This window comes from Loxodonta africana, unplaced genomic scaffold (genome assembly GCF_030014295.1).
Source record: "Loxodonta africana isolate mLoxAfr1 unplaced genomic scaffold, mLoxAfr1.hap2 scaffold_156, whole genome shotgun sequence".
NCBI classification, from domain to species: domain Eukaryota; kingdom Metazoa; phylum Chordata; class Mammalia; order Proboscidea; family Elephantidae; genus Loxodonta; species Loxodonta africana.
The window spans coordinates 226,323-253,141 of record NW_026974907.1 but is presented as its reverse complement, the minus strand read 5'-3'; the positions used below and the strand labels follow the sequence as shown (position 1 = coordinate 253,141).

The 26,819-nt window shown below is 40.8% G+C and overlaps 1 long non-coding RNA gene across 1 annotated transcript in view; it reads left to right on the top strand.

Moving 5' to 3' along the window:
• Positions 1–16,433: 16,433 nt before the first annotated feature.
• The window catches only part of LOC135229210 (uncharacterized), a 119,666-nt gene continuing 109,280 nt past the window's right edge, over positions 16,434–26,819 (top strand). The window contains exons 1-2 of the long non-coding RNA XR_010319993.1: positions 16,434–16,836; positions 17,089–17,189. This is a non-coding gene — a long non-coding RNA (uncharacterized LOC135229210). The remainder of the gene's footprint in view (positions 16,837–17,088; positions 17,190–26,819) is intronic.

Here is a 26,819-nt window from a genome sequence, read left to right as displayed (position 1 = left end):
TTTTATACCATCAGTTCTTGATCTTATGCTACCTATTGAAATGGTTGAAAATTATCCAGTTCTACTGCAGTGGCTGTATTAATATCAGACAAATTATACTTCAGAAAAAGGAGTATTATTGGGAATAAGTAGGGACATAACATAATAAAGGTTCAATTCTCCAAAAAGATACAACACTCCTAAATGTGTACGTGTCTAACAACAGCGCTCCAAAATACAAAAACTAATAAATCTGAAAGGGGAAATGGACAAATACGCATTTATAACTGGTATCAGTACTTTTCTATCAATAATTAATAGAGGCCTGCTAGTTGAAGTCCAAAGCATCTGTATGAACCACTCATGGATGTCTATGTGTGTGTGTATGTATGTGTGTGTATGTGTGTATGTATGTATATAGTATAAAGAGAAGTAATACAGAAATAAACATAGATACATGTTGTAGTCCTTGGGAGGTACAAACGGTTAATGCATTCAGCTGCTAACCAAAATGTTGGAGGTTTGAGTCCACCCAGAGGCACTTTGGAAGAAAGGCTTGGTGATCTACTTTTGAAAAATTAGCCATTGAACTGACACACTTGTGTGTCAGTACTACTCTGACACACATGAGGGGAGGGGTCACCATGAGTCAGATCAGCTTAATAGCAATCGAATGATTTTTTTATGCATTCTGCCAATGTTTGTCTTTTAATTGGTATCTTAGGCTGGGTTCTCTAGAGAAACAAAACCAGTGAGGTGTATATATATATATTTATATATAAATAGCTTTATATCAAGAAAATGGCTCACGAGGCTGTAGAGGCTGGTAAGTCTCAAGTCCATGGGTCAGGCTTGTGGCTTCTCCTGACTCACATAGATGCAGGGACTGCAGAACTCAAGATCTGCAGGTCATACAACAGGTCTGTGGCTCACAGGCTGCAAAGGCTGACAGATCTCAAGATCGGCAGGTAAGCTGGCAGGCCGCAGCTCACAGACTGTGGAGGCTGGTGAATCCCCAAATTGGAAGGTAAGCTGAGAGTTCAAGTCCCAAAAACTTGAGATCAGATGAAGAGGAGCCAGCTGCAGGATTCAGAGTGAGCAAAAGCTCAAGAGCCTTGCCAGAAAGTCCATCTATATTGGATGCAGTCCACACCTCCGAGGAAACTCCCTTAGATCTGATTGGCTACTCACAGCAGATCCCATCATGGAGGTAATCACATTATATCACATCTCATCATGGAAATGTTTGCATCGTTATACGACTGCTAAACTACATCATAACTGCCAAAGCACTGAGAATCATGGTCCAACAAAGTTGACACACAACTTTAATGATCCCAATTGTGAATTTAATCTATTTAAATTTAAAGCGATTAATGATAAGGAAGGACTTATGTCTTCTACTTTGTAGTAGGTCATATATGTATTTTGTTTCTCATTTTCTTCACTACCGTCCACTTTTGTGTTTGACTGATTTTTTTCAAGTGTACAATTTTGATCCTCTCCTTATTTCCTTTCCTTATATTTTTTAACTTCTCAGTGGTGACCGTGAGGATTACAATTAATATCTTATGTTTATAACAATCTTCTTTTAATTAATACAAATTTAGCTTCAACAGTATACAACATTCTGCTTTTATTCAGCTCAGTTACCTCCCCTACTTACGTTGCTGTTACAAAAATTGCATCTTTATACATTGTGTGTCCATTAAGAGAGATGTGTAAGTATTTTTATGCATTTGTGCTTTAAATCATATATGAAAAAAAGAGAGGCATGATATAAAAATATTACTGACTTTGTTTTATCTAAGTAGTTACCTTTACGGAGTCTTCGTTTCTTTTTATGGCTTCAAGTTACTGTCTAGTGTCCTTCCGTGCCAGCCAGGATGATTCCCTGTAGCATTTCTCATAAGGCAGTTCTGCTGCTAACATACTCCCTCAGGTTTTGTGTATCTGGGCATGTCTTAATTTCACCTTCATTTTTGAAAGATAGTTTTGCTAGATATTGACATCTTGGTTCATAGTTTTGTTTCTGTATTTTTTTTCCAGTACCTTAAATACATCATTCGACTATTTTCTTGTCTCAATGGTTTCTGATGAAAAATCAACAGTTAAACTTGTTGAGACTCTCTTGTACATTAGGGGTCACTTATCTGTTGCTGCTTTCAAGTTTCTGTCTTCGTCTTTTGACATTTTGATTATGTCTGTCTGTGGATATCTATGTATTTACTGTCCTTTGAGTTTATTGAGCTTCTTGGATATCTAGATGACATTTGAGAAACTTCCAGTCATTACTTTTTAAATATTCTTTCTGTCCTTTCATCTTTCTTTCCTTTCTGGGACTCCCTTAATGAGTATATTGGTATGCTTGATGTTGTCCCGCAGGTCCCTTAGGCTCTGTTCATTTTCTTCATTCTTTTTCCTTTATGCTCCTCAGTTAGAACAATTTCAGTTGTGCTTTTTCAAGTTTACATTTTCCTGCTTTCTTGCTCAAATCTGCTGTTGAGCTCCTCTAATGAAATTTTTATTTCAGCTATTCAACTTTTCAGCTCTATAATTTCTATTTGGTTCTTTTGTATAATATTTCTTTATTAATGTTTTCTACTTGTTCATACATTCTTCTCTTGGTTTCCTTTTTTGTGTGTGTGTCTATGGTTTGTTTAGCTCTTTGAGGAAATTTAAGACAGTTGGTTTAAAATCTTTGTCTAGTAATCCCAATATGTGTGTTTCCTTAGGGATGCTTTCTGTTCATTTCTCTTCCTTTTTTCTTCTTAACAAATGAACCATCCTTTTCTTTTTTCTGTTTATGACTTAGAATAGTGTGTTGCAAATTGGATATCTTAAATATTATAATGTAACTCTGGAAATCAGATTCCCTCCTGTCATTAGGGTTTGCTTTTTTTTTTTTTTAATTGTTGAGGGCCAGTCATCCATTTGCTTAGTGATGTTTCCAAACTATTTCTGCAAAGATTGTATGTCTTCTCATGTGTGGACACTGAAGTTCTGTTCTGTTATCTCAGCAGTCAGTTCATGACCTGACAGTGCTTTCTTTAAATGCTTGTAGCCAAAAAGAAAAAGGAACATTATCCCAGTCTTTGCAGATTGGCTCTGAACTGGCGTGTTCTTTCAATGCTAAGCAAGAGTGCCTAAAACTCTGCCCTAGCCTTCACTTCCTGCCCCCATGGAGCCCAAAGATCAGCCAGAGGTGCAAGCCTAAAGCTTTGTCAGAATCTTTATGAGCATGTCTTCATCCTTAGGCAAGAACATTGCACTTCAGATTCCTCAGTATATATTGTAGCCCTTCAAAGCCCTTAAACCACCAACCATTGTCCTCTCAGCCCTTTTTCCAAGCTTTTGGATGTCTCTGCTGTTTTCTCTGTCCTTCATCCTTTGACCCTGGAGGTAGGACCAATTCTTTTTAGCTTCGTACTTCTGAGTTTCCATCACATCATACATTTTTTCTTGTGTGCTGTTGAGTCAATTCTGACTCATAGTGACTATAGGATGGAGTAGAACTTCTCCAAAGGTTTCTAAGGCTGTAATCTTCATGGAAGGGAACGGTCATATCTTTCTCCTGTGGAGTAGTTGGTGGATCAAATCAAACCGTTTAACAGCTGAATGCTTAACCACTGCACTACTGGGGCTCCTTTTGACATCATGCATCATAATAGATTTTTAACACACCCCTCAGAAACATAGAAGTCCATAAATTATCAAGGATACAGAAGATTTAACATCTATAAAAATACCAAATTGATATATGTGTATGTGTGTGCATTATCTAACCATGAAAGAATATACATTCATCTCATGCACATACATAGTGTGTATAAAAATTAACTGTATACTGTGTTATAAAGCAAGTCTCAACAAATTTCAAGAGTCTGCAATAATATAGAGGATACTATGTTTTATTTTATGTAAGTACACCATAATTAAAAAAAAAAACCATCTTAGAAAATGAAAATACAAAATCTCCATTTTTTTTTTTTATGTAAGTACACCATAATTAAAAAAAAAAAAAACATCCTAGAAAATGAAAATACAAAATCTCCATGTGCTTGGATATTTTAAAATACTATGAGTCAAAAAAGACATAATGAAAATTAGAATACATTTTGAAGTGAACAATTATGAACATAGTGCATATAAAAATTGGTGCAGTACAGACAATATAATATAGGAAACTTATAGCCTTAAAAATATAATTGGAAAGAACAAATCTTGAAAAATAAGTGAGTTAAACATCCATTCAAAATGGGAAAAAACCAGAAACAAACATTCATAGGAATTTTTGTTTCTATTAATGATGGAATACATGCAACAGACGATCAACAAAGACTAAAGTTGATTCTTAGAAAATGCTAGTAAAATTGACAAACTTTAGGCAAGATTGATCAAGTGAAAAAGAATGAAGATATAAAAAACGAATATCAGGAATTAGAAAGAAAATGACTACAGATCTTGCAGAACATAAAGATAATGTGAGAACCGTATTAGCCAATAAATTTGCAAATTTAGGTAAAGTAGGCAAACGTATCCTACCATGTAAGTTAATAACAACGATTCAAGAAGAAACAGGAAGCAAAAGTAATTCCACAACTGTTAATACAATTGAATTAGAGCTCAAACTATTCTCAAAAAGAAAACTTCATATCAGATGGCTTTTCCTGCAAATTCTGCCAAATATTCAAGAAATATTTCACAAATTCTTCAATATAAAAGGAAATATATACCCAAACTCATTTTATAAAGCTTGTAGAATGAATATTGATACCAAAACCTGACAAGAGCAGCAGAAGATGGGAAAATTACAGGCCAATGTCACTGATGAACATAGATGCAAAATATAAAAATAAATAGGCAAAACAAATCCAGCAATACTCTAAAGAAGAGTATATTATGACCAAGTTGGGTCTATCCCAAGAATTCAAGGTTAGTTTAACATTCGAAAATGAATCAGTATAATTTGCCATATGTACAGGAAAAATAAATGTGATTATATTAATAGGTGTAATAAAATAAGTATTTGATAACCTTCAGCATCCACTCATGTTTTTTAAAAGAACATCTAGCATGCCATGAGACCAGAAGAACCAGAAGGTTCCCGGGTGCTGTCGCTGAACATTTTGATCAAAGAGTCCATAGAAAAGCCCTGATCAAAAGGGGGAAAATGCAGAACAGAATTTCAAATGAACCCTAGACTTTTTGGAGCCACTGAGGGTGAATGAACTCCTGAAACTATTGCCGTGAGATAATCTTTAAACATTACACCAAAAGCATTCCCTTGAATCATCTTAAAACCGAAGCATGAAAAAGAAAAAAACAAACTGTTGCTGTTGATTCCAACTCAGAGACTCTGTAAGACAGAATAGCACTGCCCCATAGAGTTTCCAAGCTGCAGGTGGTGGATTCAAACTGCTCTTCTTTTGCTTGGCTACCGTATCACTTAACCACTGTGCCATGAGGGCTCCAGAACATTAGCTTACTTAACTAATAAAAATGGTCTACCTTGAGCATATGCTCTTTTAAGAACTGTCTACATAGCATCAGATTGACAACAGCTACTGAAAAGATTAGATAGGAACCTTAAGGAGCAGTGGGTTTATGTTAATGACAGAGGAATAACTCAGAAAAGGAGGGTAAGAATGGTTGCACAACTTCAAGAATGTAGCCAGTGTTATTAAATTGTACAGGTAGAAACTGTTGAGTTGATGTATGTTTTGCTGCATATATTCTCAACCAGAAAAAATACAGGCAATAATTAACAAAAAATGTCAAGGAGAGCTAAATATTTTGAAAATAAGACAGAGTTGCATGTGAGGGAATGAGTGGGGTGAGCTGTTTTAGATTAATAGTAAAGGCTTATGGGAGCAGGATATTTGAGGAGATAACTGACCTATATCAAAGGAGAGAATAGCTGTATGAAGTTCTGAAGGGAGGGATATTGCCAATAAAGGAAAGAGTTGTTTCTGAGGCCCTTAAATAACCAAGTGTTTTGGCACGTTTGAGGAAGCTCAGGAAATAAGTCATGGCTAGTGTGGAGTGAACCGAGGGAAGACTGTTAGGAAATGAGGTTAGCATGGTGAGCAAGCCCCGCATCATGAAAGACCATGGGAAGGATTTGGGAATTTTTCCTAATTGCCATGAGAAGCCACTGAAATGATGCTGTTATGTAGATTGTAAGAGGGAAGATCGGTGCATGGAGTCCAGTTTTAACCAAGAGATGATGGTGGATGTAAGGTGGAGGTAGTGAGAAGTGGATAGAGTCAGGATTTATGTTAAGGTAGTGCCAAGAGTCCAGAATATGTGTCAATGGACTGGATGCAAGATTTGAATAAAGGAGAGAAATCAAGGATGATTTCTAGGTTTTTGTCCTGAACAACCCAGAGGATAGTGAGAACATTTGCTGAGATAAGGAAGACTGGGAGGTAGATAAGACACTTGGAGCAAGAATTTTATTTGAACCACATTAAGTTTGAGATGCCTAGTAGACATTCAAGGGGAGATGTGAGGTCAGCCATTGGTGAAGGAACAGGGCAGAGTATGTAAATGAGGGTATCCTAGGGCTCAGGTGGAATTGACTGCCATGAATTGGCTCAGATAACCTAGACAGTGAGAAGTGATGAGTGATGTTACTTAAACAGGGCATGGAAATCAATGAAAAAGGTGTGGGAGTGGCAGGGAGGCTAAGGTAGAGAAGTTTCTCTCTCCCTAAACCTGATTAGCTGGATTTGAAGACATTATAAGTTCCTGTATGAGAAATATCCAGCAAATTACCAGTTGATTTAATAAATTGATAACAAAGTCCACCTTTCAGCCAAAGATTGAAAAGCAAACAAACCAATTGTCATCCAGTGAATTCTAACTCTTATCAACCCTATAGGACTGAGTAGAACTACCCCATACGGTTTCTAAGGAGCAGCTGGTGAATTCAAACAGCAGACCTTTTGGTTAGCAGCTTAGCTCTTACCCACTGCACCACCAGGACTCAGACCAAGAATAACACATGTGAGGAACTTACTCCTTAGTTCAATCAAGTATGTAGAAATTGAAATTTGTAATTTTGGAGATTCCTCTCTTTTTTTTTCGAAATGGGGGGCATTGAGATGGAGGATTTTCCTATGCCCACCATCCTAAGGGATTTAATTAACCCATAGTTGAGACATTGTAAACATCTGAAGAAATTACTATCTTTGAGAAATTTGAGGGTGAGTAGGCATATCACCTGGCACCTCTTAAACTCCTTTTAAAAACCTGACTTGAAGACTCATCTGCCTTTTTGAATAAGTGCCAGCTTGAATAGGCAGGGTTCAGGGAATTGCCAACCAAAGGTATGGTTTCTCCAGAGGCCTCCAAGGGGTGTAAAAGAAGAGCGGAGCCAGACCCCGTGCTTGGGACACACCCTTGGTAGGAAATATTTGAGTGTGTGTGTGGTGAGGGGAGCACTGGGTGTGGGAGAGTGGGGTGGGTGGGTAATAGGGAAATGTCTTTTTTTTTTTTTTAAGAAACAGTTTTTTACTTTTTTTTTTAATTACAATGAACAGTTCAGTGGAGAGTGGAGACACATTCCTTATCTGCAGGGGCTAGTGGAAGTGCTGATAGCTGAGAATGTAGCCTGCTCCCCAAGTGCCAGTTGGCATTTTGGAGAGAAAACTTGATGTTTGGAGCACTGACTGGCCCTGCCTTTTCTAAATAATTAAGGGTGGTGGGGTGGTGGTAAGAGAAAGAGGACGGTCTATGAACACTGACCCTGGAAAATTAACCCGAGTGTGTGGGTTGTGGATAGCAGGAAAAGAACATCACCCGCAAATGACAGCAGTGCCTTTATTTATTTATTTATGCTTCTTTGTAGTTCTGAGTTGTTTTTAAGCCAGAAATTAATGGGGCCACCATGAATTTTCAGAGAATGAGTTTTACAAAAATCTAAGTGTTTTAAATATTGCCAGGATTTACTTATATATGCTGTATATGAGAAAAGTCCTTCCAGTTATAGGGAGGAGAAAGAAAGTATATTCAGGAATTAAATTTTCACAGTTCTCTGAATTCTTATATTTCTCCTGTTGTCCATTTTTCTTTTTTTGTCCTTCATCCACCCCTTCCACCCTGACCCACTGTCTTCATCATCTAGTGCTGCCATAACAGAAATACCATGAGTGGATGGCTTTAACCAAGAGAAATTTAATACCTCACATTGAAGTAGGCTAATAGTCCACATTCAAGGCATCAGCTCTAAGGGAAAGCTTTCTCTCTCTTTCGGCTCTGGAAGAAGGTCCTTGTCCTTAGCCTTCCCATGGTCAAGGAGCTTCTCAGGTGCAGGGACCTTGGGTCCAGAGGACATGCTCTGCTCCTGGTGCTGCTTTCTTGATAGTCTGAGGCCCCCAACTCTCTGCTTGCTTCCCTTTCGTTTTATCTCTGGAGAGATAAAAGGTGGTGCAGGCCACACCCCAGGGAAAGGTGACCTGAGTGAGGGTGGTGTTACAATCAATCCCACCCTAATCCTCTTAAAGTAAAATTACAATCACAAAATGGAGGACAACTACACAATAGTGGGAATCATGGCCTAACCAAGTTGAGACACACATTTTTTAGGGTCATAATTCAATCCATGACACCCACCAAACCAAACTTGTCACCATCAAGTTGATTCCAACTCATAGAGACCCTAGTTGATTCGAACTCATAGAGACCCTATAGCATAGAATAGATCTATTCCATAGAGTTTCCAAGGACTAGTTGGTGGATTCGAACTGCTGACCTTTTGGTTAGCAGCTGAGCTCTTAACCACTATGCCACCAGAGCTCCTCTTGATCCACAGTCCACCCTAATTCACCACTGTGTTAGAAACTAAGGTTTTGCTACTCTGAAATAAGAACCTTTTACTATACTTTCGTGTTAGTGGTTGCTTTTGGTACGTCTTTAAGCACTGAACAGTTACCTCATACCCGTTAAAAATCCATTGCCACTGAGTCTATTCCAACTCATAGCGGCCCTATAGGGCAGAGCAGAACTGTGCCATAGACTTTCCAAGGAGCGCCTGGTGGATTTGAACTGATGACCTTTTGGTTAGCAGCCGTAGCTCTTAAACAGTACACCACCAGCGTGGGAGGGGTTTAATTGATAACATGATGTCTGGGCTCCAAGGGAGATGGAATGGATGTGCAGGAGAAGGGCATGCAGAGTCTGCCTGTATAGTCCCCAGAACTCTGTTCAAGATCATAACACACCTCAGTAATCACTTGAATCTAAACATACAACTTTAACAGTTGATGTAAATGACTTTACACATGAATTTTGGAACTCAACTCTTTCTCAATGGAAGTTCCTTCAACCTAGCCGTTTGTTTGTATTCCCTTAATAATTATGAAAGCTAACAATTATTGTGTTCATTCTGTGTGTAAGGCCTTTTTCTAAGTGCCTTGTGTGTTTTATTTAACCTGCGTAACAACCTTTTGAATAAGACCCATTTTAGAAATGGGAAACTGAGGCAGTGAGAGGTAAAGTAACGTGCCCAGATCAACCAGCTGATAGATTGAGTTAGGATTTAAACCCAGGCAGTTTGTTTCAGAATTTGCTTATGTAATCACTGTACATGACAGCAGTGAGCCCTAGTGGCTCTGTGGTTAAAGAACTTGGCTGCTAACCGAAAGGTCAGTGGTTCGAACCCACCAGCCTCTCTGTAGGAGACAGATGTGGCAGCTTGCTTCAGTGAAAACCCTATGGGGCAGTTTTACTCTGTCCTTTGGGGTCACTGTGAGTTAGAATCGACTTGATGACAGTGGGTTTTGGCACATAATACTAATGTGCAGTGTATTCTGTATGCCGTGTATATGTTCAGAAACGAATTTTCCCAACATTTATGCCATATATAGATTACCAATCCAGTTGCCGTTGAGTAGATTTTCACTCATGACGACCCCGTGAGTTTTCAGAGTAGGACTGCCCTCCATACGGTTTTCAATAGCTGTGACTATTTGGAGGTAGATTGCCAGGCCTTTCTTCCAAGGCAACTCTGAGTGTATTTAAACTGCCAACCTTTCAGTTAGTAGCTGAGCACTTAACTCTTTGTGCCACCTAATACATATATATACTAGGAGGTTTTCCTCCTTATTTGTACTTTAACGTTTTTTAGACTCTTACGAATACCTGTTCCTGGCAGTGAACTGGATGCTAAAGAACAGAATAGGCACATGTAACCCTCTCTCACCTTCTCCCTCCCCTCTTTCACAGAGATGAAATGAAAAGGAATTAATGAAGACAGATCACTGGATTAGGGCCCATACTCAGGGCTATAACAGCATGGGGGTTTTCTCCTGTCACTTCAGTTCTTGTTCAGGAATTGGCACCTGCTTTTTGTGAATCACAAAGACCAGTGCTGTATATCAAGCCATTTAGATTTGGGATATGGAGCAGTGATTTAAAAAAATTAAATTTTATTTTCAGAGATTTTTTCTAATAATTGTTTACATTTATTTATTTATTTTTAAAGTTAGACCCTGCTTTATTTTAGAGAGGAACAAACTTTCAAAGTTTTTAAGCAAACATTGGTCAGGGCTGGGCTTTTTTTTTATATAAACTTTTATTGAGCTTCAAGTGAACGTTTACAAATGAAGTCAGTCTGTCACATATAAGTTTGTATACACCTTACTCCGTACTGCCACTTGCTCTCCCCCTAATGAGTCAGCCCTTCCAGTCTCTCCTTTCGTGACAATTTTGCCAGCTTCCAACTCTCTCTATCCTCCCATCCCCCCTCCAGGAATTGGCACCTCCTTTTTGTGAATCACAAAGACCAGTGCTTTATATCAAGCCATTTAGATCTGGGGTATGGAGCAGTGATTTAAAAAAATTAAATTTTATTTTCAGAGATTTTTTCTATTAATTGTTTACATTTATTTTAATTGTATATTCTAAAACCCCTACAAAAAGGCATGAAATAATTGTTTAAATTTTAATTCATATGGGTCAAAATGTATGTTAAACTACCTATCGTCACCTTCACAGTCGTCGTTATGTTTGAGCCAATTGTTGTGGCCACTTGTTACCAAGTATGACCTGCTCCTCCAGGGACTGATCTCTCCTGACAACGTGTCCAAAATATGTGAGATGAAGCCTCGCCATTCTTGCTTCTAAGGCATATTCTGGCTGTACTTCTTTCAAGACAGATTTGTTCATTCTTTTGGCAGTCCATGGTATATTCAATATTCTCTGCAAATACCGTAATTCAATGCCTTCAATTTTTCTTTGGTCTTCCTTATTCATTGCCCACCTTTCGTGTGCGTATGAGGCGACTGAAAGCACCATGGCTTGAGTCAGGCGCACATTAGTTTTCAAGGTGACATCTGTACTTTTGAGCACTTTAAGAGGCCTCTGGCAGCAGATTTGCCCAATGCAATGTGTCGTTTGATTTCTTGACTGCTGCTTCCGTGGGTGTTTATTGTGGATCCAAGTAAAAATGAAGCCCTTAATGACGTGAACATTTTCTCCGTTTATCATGATGTTGCTTATTGGTCCAGTTGTTAGGCTGTTAGTCTGTAGTCTTTGATCTTCAGCAGTAAATGCTTTAAGGCCTCTTCACTTTCAGCAAGCAAGATTGTATCATCTGCATATCTCAAGTTATTAATGAGTCTTCCTCCAATCCTGATGCCTTATTCTTCTTCAGACCAGCTTCTCAGATTATTTGCTCAGCATACAGGTTGAATACATATGGTGAAAGGATACAACGGTGATGCACACCTTTCTTGACTTTAAACCATGCTGTATTCCTTGTTCTGTTTAGATGACTGCCTCTTGTTCTATGTACAGGTTTCTCATCAAAACAGTTAAGTGTCCTGGAAATCTCATTCTTCCCCATGTTATCCGTAATTTGTTATGAGCTGGAGTAGGTCTCAGAAATAATGTACCATTTCTTCCAGTTGGTTGTGCATGGCTGCCTACTTCCCTAGGTGTTAGCAGCTAAGGCCTGTCTCAGAAACACTCTCCTCCCCACTTAGCATGAGTTTTCACACTGCTCCATCTTCTTTCCCTTGTGTGTCTCCTGCCCTCCTCAGTGGCTGGGGAAAATGATAGTAGTCCACTGATGAGATTTATTCTTTTATTATACTTTATTTTATTATTTGTTTTTATAACATAGTTCTGTTAAAATCAAGGGTAATAAAAATGTTTGTATGATGGAAGTGGATAATCCCACCCACTGTGTCCATCTAAAGTTTCATGAGAAAACTGTGCCCACAACAGAGGGCTCCCACTCCTCTGGCTCACTGTATTTTCTCCTTGTTTATTTGCTCTTCCCTCTTTCCTGATGGATGCATGGAACCACTGAGCTTCAGGAATCCACAATTCTGCTTTTCATACCAGTGTTACTGTAATCTTGGGTTCATGGGCTGCCTTGCCACAGATTTACTCATTCTGTTTCTGTTGATTATTTCATTACTTAAAAATCTCTCATGAATTTTTCCAGAAGTACATTCTATTCCTCAAAAACTTGGAAGCAATGGGAAAGTATGCAAAAAAAAAAAAACAAGAAAACATACGTAATGCATAGAATAAATTATTAACCTTCCGATATGTCTATTTTCTTGCTTATATTGGCGTGTATGTGTGTTAGAGTCTCTGGTTGATGCAAATGGTTAATATCTTGAGCTGCTGACAGAAAGTTGGAGTTCAGGTCCACCCAGAATTGCTATGAAAGAGAGGTCTGGCAGCCTACTTCCGAAAACTCAGCCATTGGAACCCCTATGGAGTACAGTTCTACTCTGGCACGCTGGTGTCATCATGAATCAGAACTGACTCAGTGGCAACTGGTTTTATGTGTGTATTAGCACACACATTTACGTATATTAACACGGATATTATATCCTGATATTTTCATTAAACATTAGTCTTTTCATGGTAATTTTTTTTTGTTTTTTTTTAATGAGGGCATTAAATTACTTTGTAATATTCTGTGTGCATGTACTATATGGTTTTTAGCGATTTGACTATAGTTGCAATAATGTGCATGTTTCTAGTAATCTTTAAGCTATACTTACCTCTTTTTAACATACATCTCTGCCATTAAATCTCTTTGTTTAATTATTGTTTAACACTCTTTACGCCTAAGAGATGGTCTCAGAAGCAGCCCTGATCAGTTTTTCTCCCTCTTACTCATGAAGCCCCTTAATGTATTCCAAGGTATCAACTACGAAGGATTTTACATACTTATCGTTTGTTTATTTTTCATTCAGTCAGTATATTCCATGGGCCAGAAATAGTCTATGTTATGCAGATACAGTGGTGAAAGGTACACACTGTCCCTGTCGTCATGAAGGGGACAACCCAGTGCAGGTGGGAGGAGCACTGGGGAAATGCAGCTGAGAGCAAGGACAGACAACCCTCCAGGAACCACACTGGACTTCAGAGAGGCTTGTTGGCTGCTGTTCACCTGGCAGGCTTCTAGATACCCGAGTACCCTTGGGCTTGGTGCCTGCTCCTCTCTCTATTGACACCCTCCCTCTAGGATGCCTCAGGGAGTTTACTGCTGTCTATTTGTAGCTAAGGACGTGAGGTTTATACCTCCATCCATTCAAACTCCTCCTGGGTCCAGACTCATATATTCAAATGTGAGCGTAACTCTCTGTATTGACCTCTTTATGCATTATAATGCTACATTCCTCATATGGCCATCACGAAAAGCAAACATGAAAGAAAAAGCACAGGAGTGCCTGGCACCAGTGTAGGTACTCAATGAACATTAGCTGTTGGTATTATTCTTGACATCTCCGTGTGGGGTGAAGTTTTATTACCGGACATCTCCATGTGGATATCTAACAGCTGCACCATGTTATCTAGGCTATGAAACAATTCTTGGTTCCAACCACCATTCCATTCTTATCGATGAATTTCTCAAGGCTTCGGTGATGGGAGTGTGTGTTTTTCCACACAATGGACATGATTAGGAATGGTAGGCCAGGTCCTACACAATAAATTGCTCCAACATTCCTATGGGTGACCATTGAGACAAGTTTCAGCCACTGAATGTAGCAAAGAATTGGAACTACTCTCAGCTGTTCATGTGAGTACTCTCAATCCAGAATATCTGGTAAATCAACTGTTAAGGATTGAATTGTGTCCCTTCAAAATGTATGTGGAAATCCTAACCCCTGTACCTGTAATTCTGACCTTGTTTGGAAATAAGGGGCCTGCTTTTATTATGTGAATGAGGTCATACCAATGTAGGGTGGGTCCTAAGCCTAACTCTTCTTAGTTATAAAAGGAGCAGAATACACACAGACAGACACAAACAGGTGAAAAGGAAGACAGACAAAGAAGACAGATGCTTCTAGAAGGCCAGGAACACAAATGATTGCTGGCATCTACTAGAAGCTGAGGTAGACAAGGAAGGACCTCCCACTACAGCCATGCCCTGAATTCGAACTACTACCTGCTAAACTGTGAGAAAATAAATTTCTGTCCTTTAAAAGCCATCCAGTTGTGTTATTTTTTGTTATGGAGGGACTAGGTAACTAACACACATACCCGTGCTTGTAAGTTCAGCCCAGTGCAGAATAATTTTCTTCCCTCCTTGGTCTAGCCCACCCGAACCTCCTCTTTCCCTATCAGTGTCCTTTGCTTTCACCTAAGAGCTATGACAGAGTCCACTTGATGCTGACGCTTTGAAATTTCAATTTATTTTTTATTTATGATTACTATTAATTCCAATATTTTCTACGGTTTTCAATGGAGACAGTCCTATAATCTATGAATAGCAGTTATACTTTTTTTGTACTAGCTTACACTTCCAGTGTTAAATGTTTAATAAAAATAATGATAGAAGCATCCTTATTTTATTTTTTATTAATTTTAAAGAGAATGTCCCACACGTCACCATGAACTATCATGCTAGTTGTAGTTTTCCACGTTTGGGAACTCCTTTTCTGTTCCATGTTTGCACCTAGTCCTTATCTCTCCATGTGATTGGATTTTATCAACCTGCTTTGCCCCCATCTCTTGAGGTGAGCATATGTCTCCTCTTCTTTCACCTATGCATGTGGTGAATGAAATTACTAAATCTTTAATGTTCACTCAAATTTGTATGCCTACAATAAACCGCCTTGATCATGGCATGTTACGTGGTTTACCCTTTGCTGGATTTCCTTTGCTGACATCTTATGTAGGGTTTTGCATCTCAGTTACTGAGTGTGCTGGTCCTCTAACTCTTCTTCTACCTTCCTTCTCTAATTTGTTATCATTTTTAAACTAGCCATAAGGATCAAGTTAGGGGAGTGTCTCATGGTTTTCTAATCTCTGTTGACTATGTACAAGATTAAAATGACTGTTTCTTGCATGTTTGCTGGAACCTGACTGGAAACGATCTAGGTCTGCCATTTTCTTTGTAGGGAGATCTTGAACTACTGACCCATTTTATTTAGTGGTTAAAGGCCTCTTCTGGTGCTAATTTACTTGTAAAAAATTCTGATGCATGTTCTAGATTGCTCAAATCTCATCTTTAAATATTGATTATCAGGGCTTGTAGCCTCATGCAAGCCAATTAATCAATCCCAGATTTCCCCAAAGTCAGGCTCTGCAACTATTCCCGGTACCAAATTCCCTCATCTAAGACTTATTTGCAAAGAAAGAGACAACAGTATGCTATCTACGCAGTTGTGTATCCGCAGCCTTCTTGAGTCCATAACGTGAGGTTACAGTCTTCTAATACTTTTTTTGTAATTGTTCTCTTTCTTATTTTTTTTTTCCTTTTTTCACTGCCAATACCAACCCCCCTCCCAGTCTAGTAGTTTTAAAGTTGTGCGTTTCAGGTTCAAGTCTGTAATCCAGCTGGGATTCTGTGTGTGCATCAAAAGAACGCGCTTCTAGAAGCAGAAAGCAGGCAGTGCGACTGTTGGGTGGTTGGCGGGGGAGGGGGAGGGGAGCTGCTGCCCAGAGAGGGCGCCCGAGGGAGGCAGGAGATGCCGGGCTGCCCACTGCAAGCCCACAGACTCCAAGGAGGCGGAACCTGCGTGCGCCATGAGCCTTTTGAGACAGGCCCAAGCCCGCCCAGCCGGGTGCTAACCTCGCACCCGCCAGGCTTGCGGGTTCCCCCAGGACTAGGGGAAGCCTGAGGCCAAGGAGGGCAAGGTCTAGGGTCTGGACCTGGGAACTGGTTCTGCCACGTGTGATCGCAGCGCTTATGCTGGGAAGGGGGGCAGGAAGCATATCGCAACGTGCGTCCGGACGATGACCCAGAAGGGCAGGAGTTGTGGTCACCCACGGACTCTGCGTCTGCATATGGAGGCCCCCAGGGTGCAATTCCAGGAGCAGAAGGCAAAGCCACAGAGGCCACAGTGCACCTCGCCGATGCTCCCCAGGGGCATTGCCCTAAATTTGGGGAACAGTCCCTCCTCTGGGCTAGGGACTTTGTTTCCTCCATTGTCATCACTGACTGTGAGCAGACTCTTGTCTAGGCAGACTAATGAGGAGTTATCAAAATGAGCTTCAATGTCCGGATTTGAGTTAAGGATCATAAATTAACACAGAGAAATACGACTTTAGCAATAAGTGCCTGCTTGAAGCCCAAGTTGCCTGAAAACACGGAATTTCAGTCTTTCAGCTCCTCTGCTAATCTAGGGACTAAGAACAGGATCTCACTGGAGCTCAAAGATGTGGGGCACTGGAAATACTCCTGGGTCTGTCTGCTCATGGCTGATTGCCTGATTCCCAGTTTTATTATACAGCTTAAATACAGACCAGAAGAGGAGTTTGGGGCTTGACACCTGACATCTTAACACCAGTTCCTGTTTCTTGAGGAAGGAAGAGGTAAAATAAATCAGCGTTTACTGTGTCCTTCTCCATCCCCGGAAGTCCTGATGAAGACCCTCTCAGGTAAGGATTGACAGAGAGTGGCTTGGTTTACTATTCAACTTTGTCCTTCAGTCACTTTGTTTATGTCCTGCATGTAAACTATTGTGCATTGAGAAGCATTCTAATTCTTGTGCAGAAGGACTAGACCTGCTGCAGAATGACTATATTGTGCCTCCCTCGGGCACCCCTGTCTGCGCAGCACCCCCCAACCCCAACTGCCGAACCACCTCTCTCCTGGCATTCTGCTTCTAGAAGCATGTTCTTTTGATGCAGAGATGCAGCACACACAGAATCCCAGCTGGATTACAGACTTGAACCTGAAGACCTTATGCAGAATGACAATTTATGAACCACTAAGCTCAGTACTAAAGCAGGTACTTACCCCTCAGAGAAGGCCCTGGGGGAGGTTGACACCTGCATTCCCCAGCGCTCCTGCTGCTCTAGAAGTGCCTGAAATGCCTCTCTGGGAAAGGCCTTCAGAGTAGTAGGCTCATGGCCCACGTGGGAATTCAGGCCTATTTTTCTGTTAGAACATCTCATTTCGCTCTGAAAATATTATTATCCAGTTTATTCACCAGGCATGAGTACAGACATCTCATATTTTCAAAATTAACCCCATTCTCTAATACTAATTTGCCACCAAGAGTATATTCCAAAGTTTTTCCAATAGGCTAGAAAGTCTTTGCAAAGAGGGGAGTCCTGCGCCATGTTGTGCAGTGACAACAGGGTTGGCATAATATGTTTACCGAGATACCTACCACTTTTTTTTATTTTTTATTGTGCTTTATTTGAAACTTTACAGAGCAAATTACTTTCTTGTTCAACCATTTATACACAATTGTTTTGTGACATTGGTTGCAATATTCATGATGTGTCAATATTGTCCTCTCCTATGCTCCAGTTCCCCGTTTCCATCCGCCATGATTCCTGTTCCGTCCTGCCCTCTTTTCAGTGCTTTTGGGCTGGTTTTGTACTTTTGGTCTCATACACATGATTGAACTAAGAAACACTTTCTTCACGTGTGTTGTTGTTTGTTTTATAGACCTGTCTAATCTTTGGTGGAGGGCGAACTTCCGAAGATACTTTCCACTTTGTTGCTTTCCATAATTCCTGAAATTCCAAGCCTGCCACCTGAAGAACTTCCTTTAGTGTTTCATTTAGAGCAAGTCTGGTGGCGATGAATTCTCTTAAGCGTCTTTCACCTGAGAATGTCAATATTTTTCCTTTACTCATGAAGGAAATAACAGCCTATAGAACACTGGGTTAATGTTTCTTTTCTTTCAGTGTTGAAAAAATGTTGTTTTCACAGCCTTTTGGCCTCCATGGCTTCTGATGATGAATACAGAGTCATTCCAATTGTTTCTCCTGTGTGAGATGACTTGTTTTCTCTCTAGCTTCTTTGAAGATATTTTCTTGGTCCTTGTTATTCCACAATTGACAATGAGGCATTTGGGCACAAAATTATGTGAGTTTAACTTGTTGGAGTTTGCATAGCTTCTTGAATCTGTAAGTTTATGTCTTTCAACAAATTGGGAAAGTGTTGAGCCAGTATTTCTTCAGATACTTTTTTCTACACCACATATTTTTTCTACACCGTATGGAATTCCAATAAATAAATGTTAGATATTTTTGAATTTTTTTGAGGCTCTGTTCATTTTTTTTCAATATTTGTTCTCTGTTTTCAGATTGGATATTTTCAATTGAACTGTTTTCATCTCATTGATCCTTTTGTCTGTCAACAGCATTCCGCTGTAGAGCTGATCAAGTGAATTTTTTATCTCTATTTTTCTGTTTTTCCTGTCTAAAATTTTCATTTGTGAATGGTTTCTATGTATTTTTCTATTTTTCTAAGTTGTGCCTGTTACTTCTTTGAGCATGGTTAAAGTAGCTTTTTAAAGTTTTTGTCTGTGATTCCAAGACTGTGTCTTACTTCAATCTTACAGAAAATGTCGATGTTGTTTGTTTTAGGAATCACTTGACCCAGTTATGTTCAGGCTGCAGGTTCTTTCCCAACTTCTGTGTGCTGTGGCTCAGATGTCAGTTCAGATTTTGAAGACTTTGCAGTGATATTTGGATGTAATCTATGGGAGTGTCACTCAGTCTGGGACCTTGTTGGTGTTCTAACCCATAATGCAGTTCTCAAAGGATTGATCTACTTCTTAGGGTCAGAGCAAAGCATATGCAACTGTGGGAGTGGGGAGGGGTATGAAAAACAACTTTATGGTATCCCCCTCTTGAGCTGCCTGGTCTCTGTCTCTCTGAGGCTCTCTGATGTCTGAGCAGCTACCTTCCTGGTCCACTGGCAAGAATGTTGGGGCTTTAATCTCTTCATTCTGCTGCACAATTAAGTGACTGGGTCTGCGTATGAGGCCAAATAATGGTAAGATGGAGAAAATGTAACAGAGATTCCTGTACATTATTTGGTCCTTATATACTTAGGTCAGAGAGAAGGCACACTGTTTCGGGTGATACTTCGAAACAGGTATGGAGAAAAAGGCATTAACAGGTCGATAGCTGCATACTAGGTGTTACGGATTAAATTCTGTCTTCCCAAAATGTATATATCAGCTTGACTAGGCCATGCTTCTCAGTATTGTGCGATTATCCACCATTTTGTCAGCTGATGTGATTTTCCAATGTATTGTAAATCATACCTCTATGATGTTAATGATCGAGGATTTGAAGCAGTTATGTTAAGGAGGCAGGGCTCAGTCTACAAGATTAAGTTGTGTTTTAAGTCAATCTCTTTTAAGATATAAAAGAGAAAAGAGCAGGGAGACAGGGGGACCTCAGTACCACCAAGAAAGAAGTGTCAGGAGCAGTGCATCCTTTGGACCTAGGATCCCTGTGCTGAGAACCTTCTTGTCCAGGGGAAGATTGGTGACAAAGACCTTCTCGTAGGAGTGACAGAGAGAAAAAGCCTTCCCCTGGAGTTGGCACCCTGAATTTGGACTTATAGCCTCCTAGACTGTGAGGGAATAATTTTCTTTGTTAAAGTCATCCGTTTGTGGTATTTCTGTTACAGGAGCACTAGATATCTAAGACGCTAGGTACCAGGAGATGTACATTTCCCAGCTCTTTCGCTCCCAGGGACACTATGACTAAGTAGCCAGTGCCATAAATCCATGCGAGCAGACTGTTTTGATTACTGCTTTGACTCTACTGTCTGTTATGGTAACCACACCCACCTTGTCTTTGTTGATTGAGTGCCACCACTTGGCTGCTACCACCATGGGGTCCAGTCAACTGCATTGTAGTCAGGTGTCTTAATTCAGTTAGGGCAGTTCTCACTGTGGACTCTTACTTACATAAAATAGCAACCACAGAAGTCTTCAATAATGCTGGGGCTTGCTTCCCAAATTTGTACCTCACTGCTATGGTAAAAAGAGAGCCCTCTGGGCACTCCGTGTGTGGGTCTGTGGGTCCAGCCTAATAAATCCATTCTAACATGCCAATTTCCCTCAGCCTTTGGATACCTTCTCCTACAGTATACAATGGCAGATCTGCCATTTCCACTTGATTTATTTTAGGCCACCACTTAATCCATGCTTCAGTAAACCAGCCAAATAAACTATGAGATCCTTTTCTAACCTCTCAAGCTGAAACACTGAATGAAGAATCTATGCTTCCTGGGCCTATATCAATAAACTCAGACTAATCCACCTTTATGTTGCTTGCACCGTTATCCCATACCCAAAATAGCCATTCCCACACATATTCACCAGGTTTCTGTATGTATATATTAGAAAAATCAAGCAGTTCTTTTGGAGTTTAGCATAGCTTTTCCTGGGTCACACTTCATAGCTCACCTTTTGGGGCTTGTTGGGACTGAAGTCTAGGTATAGGTCTAGAAGCAAAAATGGGCAGTGGCAGTGGGATGTTCAGCCGTGTCTTATAAGGCATCTGCCTAAGGTGATGCCCCAGGCAATGCCCCAGACACCACCCCAGGAGACAACTCAAACAAGACACTTCAGGCACAGCTGGGGTAATCTCATCAGATGGAGGTGGAAGGGATAATTGTTTTACTGGGAAGGGTGGCTTAGCCGGCAAAGTTAGAGAATCTCTTCAGATGGGAGTAAGAGGTCTGGTTCTGTTAGGAAGAGCGATTCAACAGAAATTGGAGGTTCATTGTCCCCCGCTTCCTGACTATCTGCCCATATGTCCTCATCCCAAGTTTCAGGATCCCATTTCTTCCCAATCAGTGCCCTTACTTTAACTTCAGAAACCATTTGAGGTTGGATATTCAACTGGCGCTTTAATTCAGTCACTCTTATGATAAGAATCTGAGTTTATTTTTGGCAGCATTAGCCTTGTTACTATAAGAAATATGGTTTTCTTTCTGGGCACAAGTGGCAGCTTTCAGATCTTGTATGTGGTGCTTGAGCTTTGAGTCCATTTCTTTCATTCACCAGTGTGGCTAGCAAAAGCAGGACCAACCAAGCAGCTTCCTTATTATTCTTATTCTGACAAAATTATAGAAAAGTATCAAACATGTAATCAGGCAGAGCCTTGTCTCTCACAAATATTTGATCCAGTTGTAGTAGTATTTTGCGTCAATTCCTGGAGCCATGTTTTTTGCCAGTGCCTTCAGTGCAGCTTGGAGTTCTTCCTTCAGTACCATCAGCTCTTGATCCTATGCTACCTCCTGATATGGTTGAATGTCGACCAATTGTTTTTGGTGTATTGAGTCTTTGTATTCCTTCCATCTACTTTTGATGTTTCCTGTGTTGTTCGATATTTTGCCCATAGAATCCTTCAGTATTGCACCTAGAGGCTTGAATATTTCCTTCAGTTCTTTCAGCTTGAGAAATGCCAGGTGTTTTCTTCCCTTTTGGTTTTCTAACTCCAGATCTGTTCACATTATATTATCATACTTTGTCTTCTCCAGCTTCCCTTTCAGGTATTCTATTGAGCTCTTTTACTTTATTTTTCCTTCCATTCTCTTTAGCTACTGTACATTCAAGAGCAAGATTCAGAGTCTCTTGTGACATCCTCTTTGGTGTTTGCTTTCTTTCCTGTCTTTCTAATGACTTTTTGTTTTTTTCATATATGATGTCCTTGCTATCATCCCACAACTAATCTGGTCTTCGATCATTAGTGTGCAGTGCATCAAATCTATTCTTGAGATGGTCTCTAAATTCAGGTTTGATATACTCAAGGGCATACTTTGACTCATGGACTTGTTTTAATTTTCTTCAGCTTCAACTTGAACGTGAATATGAGCAACTGATCATCTGTTCTGCAGTCAGCCCCTGCCCTGATTCTGACTCATGATATTGACCAAGTGAAGAGTGATTCAGAGAAAAACATGGATAGAGTGTGACCTAATTTCCATAAAAAGAAACAAATGAATGTACTTACATGTGTCCCGGCAAAAAGAAGTGTGTAAAAGGGTACATATGTATCTTTGGACACTGGACACTTCAGGGGAGCAGGTACAATATACTTATGTGGGGATGGCTCTTATTATAACTTCTATATACAAATCTCTATTGTTAAATGTGTTATAAGAATGTAAAAGCTTTTAAAGTTTAATAACATCATACGTGTATGTGTGTGTATTTGAAACTTTTTTTCTTTTGACTATATATGTGTTTTTTAGTTATCTAGTTTTTTTTTTAGTGTGCCTATAGCAGAGATACCACAAGTGGATGGCTTTAACAAACAGAAACTTATTCTCTCACAGTTTAAGAAGCAACAAGTTTGAAGTCAGGGCACCAGGTCTAGGAGAAAGCTTTCTCTCTTTGTGGCTCTGGGGGAAGGTCCTTGTCATCTATCTTCCCCTGGCCTAGGAAATTCTCAGCGCGTGGACACTGGGTCAAAAAGACGTGCTCCACTCCAGGCACTCCTTCCTTGGTGGTATGAGGTCCCTCTCATTTCTGCTCACTCTTCTCTTTGTATCTCAAAAGAGACTGACTCAAGACTCACCCTAATCCTGTAGATTGTGTCCTCCCTCATTAACCTAACTGCCTCTAATCCCGCCTCATTAACATCACAGAGGTTAGAATTTACAACACATAAGTAATCACATCAGATCACAAAATGCAGGACAACCACACAATACTGGGAATCATGGTCTGGCCAGGTTGGCACACATTTTGGGGGACACTATTCAATCCATAACAATAGAGAAAACACTGTCTTCAATGCCAGATTCAGAGACTTTTATCAATCTATGAAGGGCAAACACAGAAACTGAACAAAATTCAGACCAGCGAATTATTGCTTGCTCTTGTAACTAATGACTTCTTCTGGTCTCTGTACCTGGAAATGGCCAAAAAGAATTCTGTGAGGATTAATTCAGTTATTGCTAAAACATCTACTGCATTTACATGTCTACAGATAAGGAAGAATGCTGGACACGATGTGTGATTCATTAAGTAACACAGGGACTCTTAGACTGTTGTTCTCCTTCTCTGATATGCCACTATCACCTTCTCCCCTTGTTGCTCTCCTGAAAAACCCACACTTGTATATTCTAGGCTTTTTTCCAGGATTGAATTTGCAGGAAGTTGAAGATATATCTTTGAAAGATAAAAAAGACTTTGGCCACATTGTCTTTAGACAGTCGAACTTCCCAGCCAGCCTCTGTGCAGGATGGGAATTCACAATCCCTCCTACTCAGTACCTCTGAGCAGGACGGGATTTCTGTTTCATTATCAGGAGACTGTGGAATTCACCCCTCTTCAGAAAACTTACTTTCCTTTGCCTCAAACTGTCCCTCTCAGGATCTGTCACGGTCACTCTGAGAAATTCACATGGGCAGCCTGTATGGAAGTGCCCATCCTAGAGGCCCTGCCCTCCCTTCCTTGCTCCGTAGGGCTTCCTCTGACACTTGGGGCACATCTCCCAGGGAGTACGCACCTCTGGCACTTCCAGGGATTCCCAGGCCCTGGGATACTGTGGATGGGGCTTGGAACTCAATCTGTTTCTTCCCATCCTCACCTTTGGTTATCTGTGTTCTGTCTTCACCAGATTTAGGAGGCCTTGTCTTCTCTTTGCTCATTTCATTTCAGTCAGGCTTTTCTATTCCAACTCTCTGATCTCAGGACAGATCAGGTTAGACCACAGAAAAGAGAAAGACCAAGCAAACATCACTGATCTGTGCAGAAGCTGCTGGGAAGGGATTCAATTCTCATTGGTTTAGGGTTTTACGCCCACTGCTCACCGGCAGGCAGGTTCCCCCCAGAGTCTGGCTTCTGTCTGGTACCTTGTACTACAAAGAACTCAGTGACCAGCCCACCTTCACAATCACACCTCCCTTAGAACTATCTTTGCAGAGGCTCTTTCTCAGACTTCCATGTCCCACTGAAATCCCATTTCTCTTTCCTTACAAACATTGTGCTCATTCTCAGGGCCCTGAGACCTCATCTGCAGGTGAGTCTTGTCCTCTTCTCTCCTTGGCGGGGGGAGCTTTGGAGTGGACCTCATGTCTTTGGACAGCTATCCTGGGGCTTCTTCCACCCTGGTGCTCTAGGGCTGGATCTCTCCATGTACTTGAGGGGTCGTGGAAGGGGCACAAGGCTAAAAGAGTGGATCTTCCAGGTGAGGTGGGTTTAAGAAGCCTGAATGAAGTTCTTCCCTGAAGGGTGCATATTTTCAGTCCAGACATCCTGCTTCTCTCAGTCTAAGAGTCCTAGCACGTCTTCAGGCGCTTTCTCCTTTGACCTTGAGGCCATGCCTGCACCCTCTGCAGCCAGGTCTCCGACATGTGTAGCAGCACCAGTAGGTGTGGTAGCCTGTTCAGCCCCTGTCTCCTCCTCCAGATGCTCCTGGAGGTGCCTGGCTCTTCTTGCCAGGACTCCAGGATGCTGACCAGGAACTCAGTGTTGGTTAGACTGAGGGCAGACCTGATGGCACTCACTTTCTTCAAAAACTCAGCCTCAAGACCAGGGGCCTTTTGCCGACAGGGGTGTGAGATGTTTTGGTCTGGTCTGCCAGACCATGGCTAAGCCCTTGACCTTACACACTTGGGTAGAATACTCATACTTGACCTATGGATCTCTGGAGTAATTTGATGAGTGAGAATTCTGCCTAGTGGAAGCTGATGCAAAAGGCCTCGCTGGTACTTGGGGAATCCTCCTGGGCTTGGAACTTGGGCTTTTTGTTCTCATGTTCTACCCTGAGTGACACTTTCCTCTTGGGTTGAGACTTGCAATAATGGAGAGTTAGTTTACATGAGCCCTCTGGGCTCTGGTGTCTCAACTGTGACCTAAGTCTCTGGTCTAGGGATCCCTGGAGGCCTCTCCATCACCACCATCCTCCACTTCCACAGTCCCCATGGTTTCTTTCTTCTTCCCCAGGCACAGACCATACTTTAGGGAATTTACTCTGGGCAATAAAGTCTCCTCCAGAAAATTTCAGTGATGGTACTACCTTATAGCAAAAGTCTATCGTTTTTCCAAAAATTATAATACATTGATTTAAAAATAAACCTCCCAGTTTTCTTTTAGTAGATTCCAATTCATAGCAACCCTATAGGACAGAGTAGAACTCCCCTTAGGGTTTCCAAGGAGCAGCTGGTGGATTCCAACTGCCAAACCTTTTAGTTAGCAGCCGAAGGTTTATCCTGTGATAGTTTATAATATAAACAGAGGATCGCCACATTAAAAAAATTTTTTTTTTTTTTGCTTTTGTTGGATGGAAGTGAATTTGCTCCTGTGGAATATGGAAGTTACCTCATCCTCTGCACCTTCATGATAATACATGGTTTCTCTAAAAATTGTTTTCTATGAAAGTTATTTTTTTTAGTAAATTTAGAGTGTAAACATTGAAACAGGAGAATCGGTCTCCTCTTTGTAACTTGTTTTCATCCTCCTTTTAAGGGAAGGATTTTCACAGAAGGAATTATACTTAAAGAGACAGCGTAATTTGTACTTTTCTGTGTGATTTAAAACTTCTCCTCGTACCCTTAACTAGCCTACACCGGGAGATTAAAATTGCCTTTCTCTGAACAGAAGCCCATTACCATGTCCTTCAGCGTGAGGCAGAAACAGATGTCCGTATTTGAGAGTCTGATGGCACAAACCTTAGTAGCTGAATCACAACCATGCCTCCTGTGTGGGCGAGCGGGGCTTGTATATGTCAGCTTAAGGGTCAGTTTTTTTCTGAGTTTGAGGGAAGGATTGGCGAGTTAAGGAAGAAAGAGAAGGAGTTTGGGAGGGGAGTGTAAGCTCCAGTGACAGACAGAAGATGGGGTGGGGGATCTCTCAAAGGGAATTAGAGGCCAGTCAGAAAAGCAGGAAGCAGCAGGAAGCAGGGCCAGTGGAGGGCAGCACTGGGTGGAGGAGGACAGCAGAGGTAATAGTAGTGGAGAGGGCAACAAAACTGGCCTGAAAAGAGTGATACATGACTGATCCTAGATGAAGCTCAGGTTGAGAAAAGTAGGAAAATAAAAATTCTATCCTGTAGCCATGTTTGTGGTTAGGGGTTGTTAGGCTCTTGAGGGAGGTGGGCAGGAGACACAGGAGGGGAAGGGGAGTTCCTGGATCTAGGGAGGAGTCTACAGCCCTTCTTCTGCCCTCAATGATGTGGGTTCTGGCCTCTTCAACCTACCACTCCCAGAACCTCCTGAGAAATTTCCTTAGTTCTTCACATGGTATATTAATTCCATCTCATTAGAAAATATAATAATGAAGTACGCTTCTTGCAACCCACCCTTTCCACCATCCTATACTCTCTGCCCCAGTTGCCCACTGGCTTCCTTCCTTTCCACCATGTTCAGATCCAGAACAAAAGAGTGCCTTTTCTGCAGCTATTCTGGAAAGCTCTCAAACTTACAATTGAATTCTTTCATTTCATCCCTCATTTATTCCTACATTTCTTATTGACAAAATAAACTTTGGTTAATTATCTACTAAATGACAGAATGTGCTTTCTCAGGAGAATCTTCCTTATGACCTTATCCATTCATCCCAAATCCTTCATCTTGTCCTACCATGGCTCTCTTTTCTGGTGGAAGTCAGACCTTTTGTTCTGTAGCACTCATCAATCGGGGACAACTT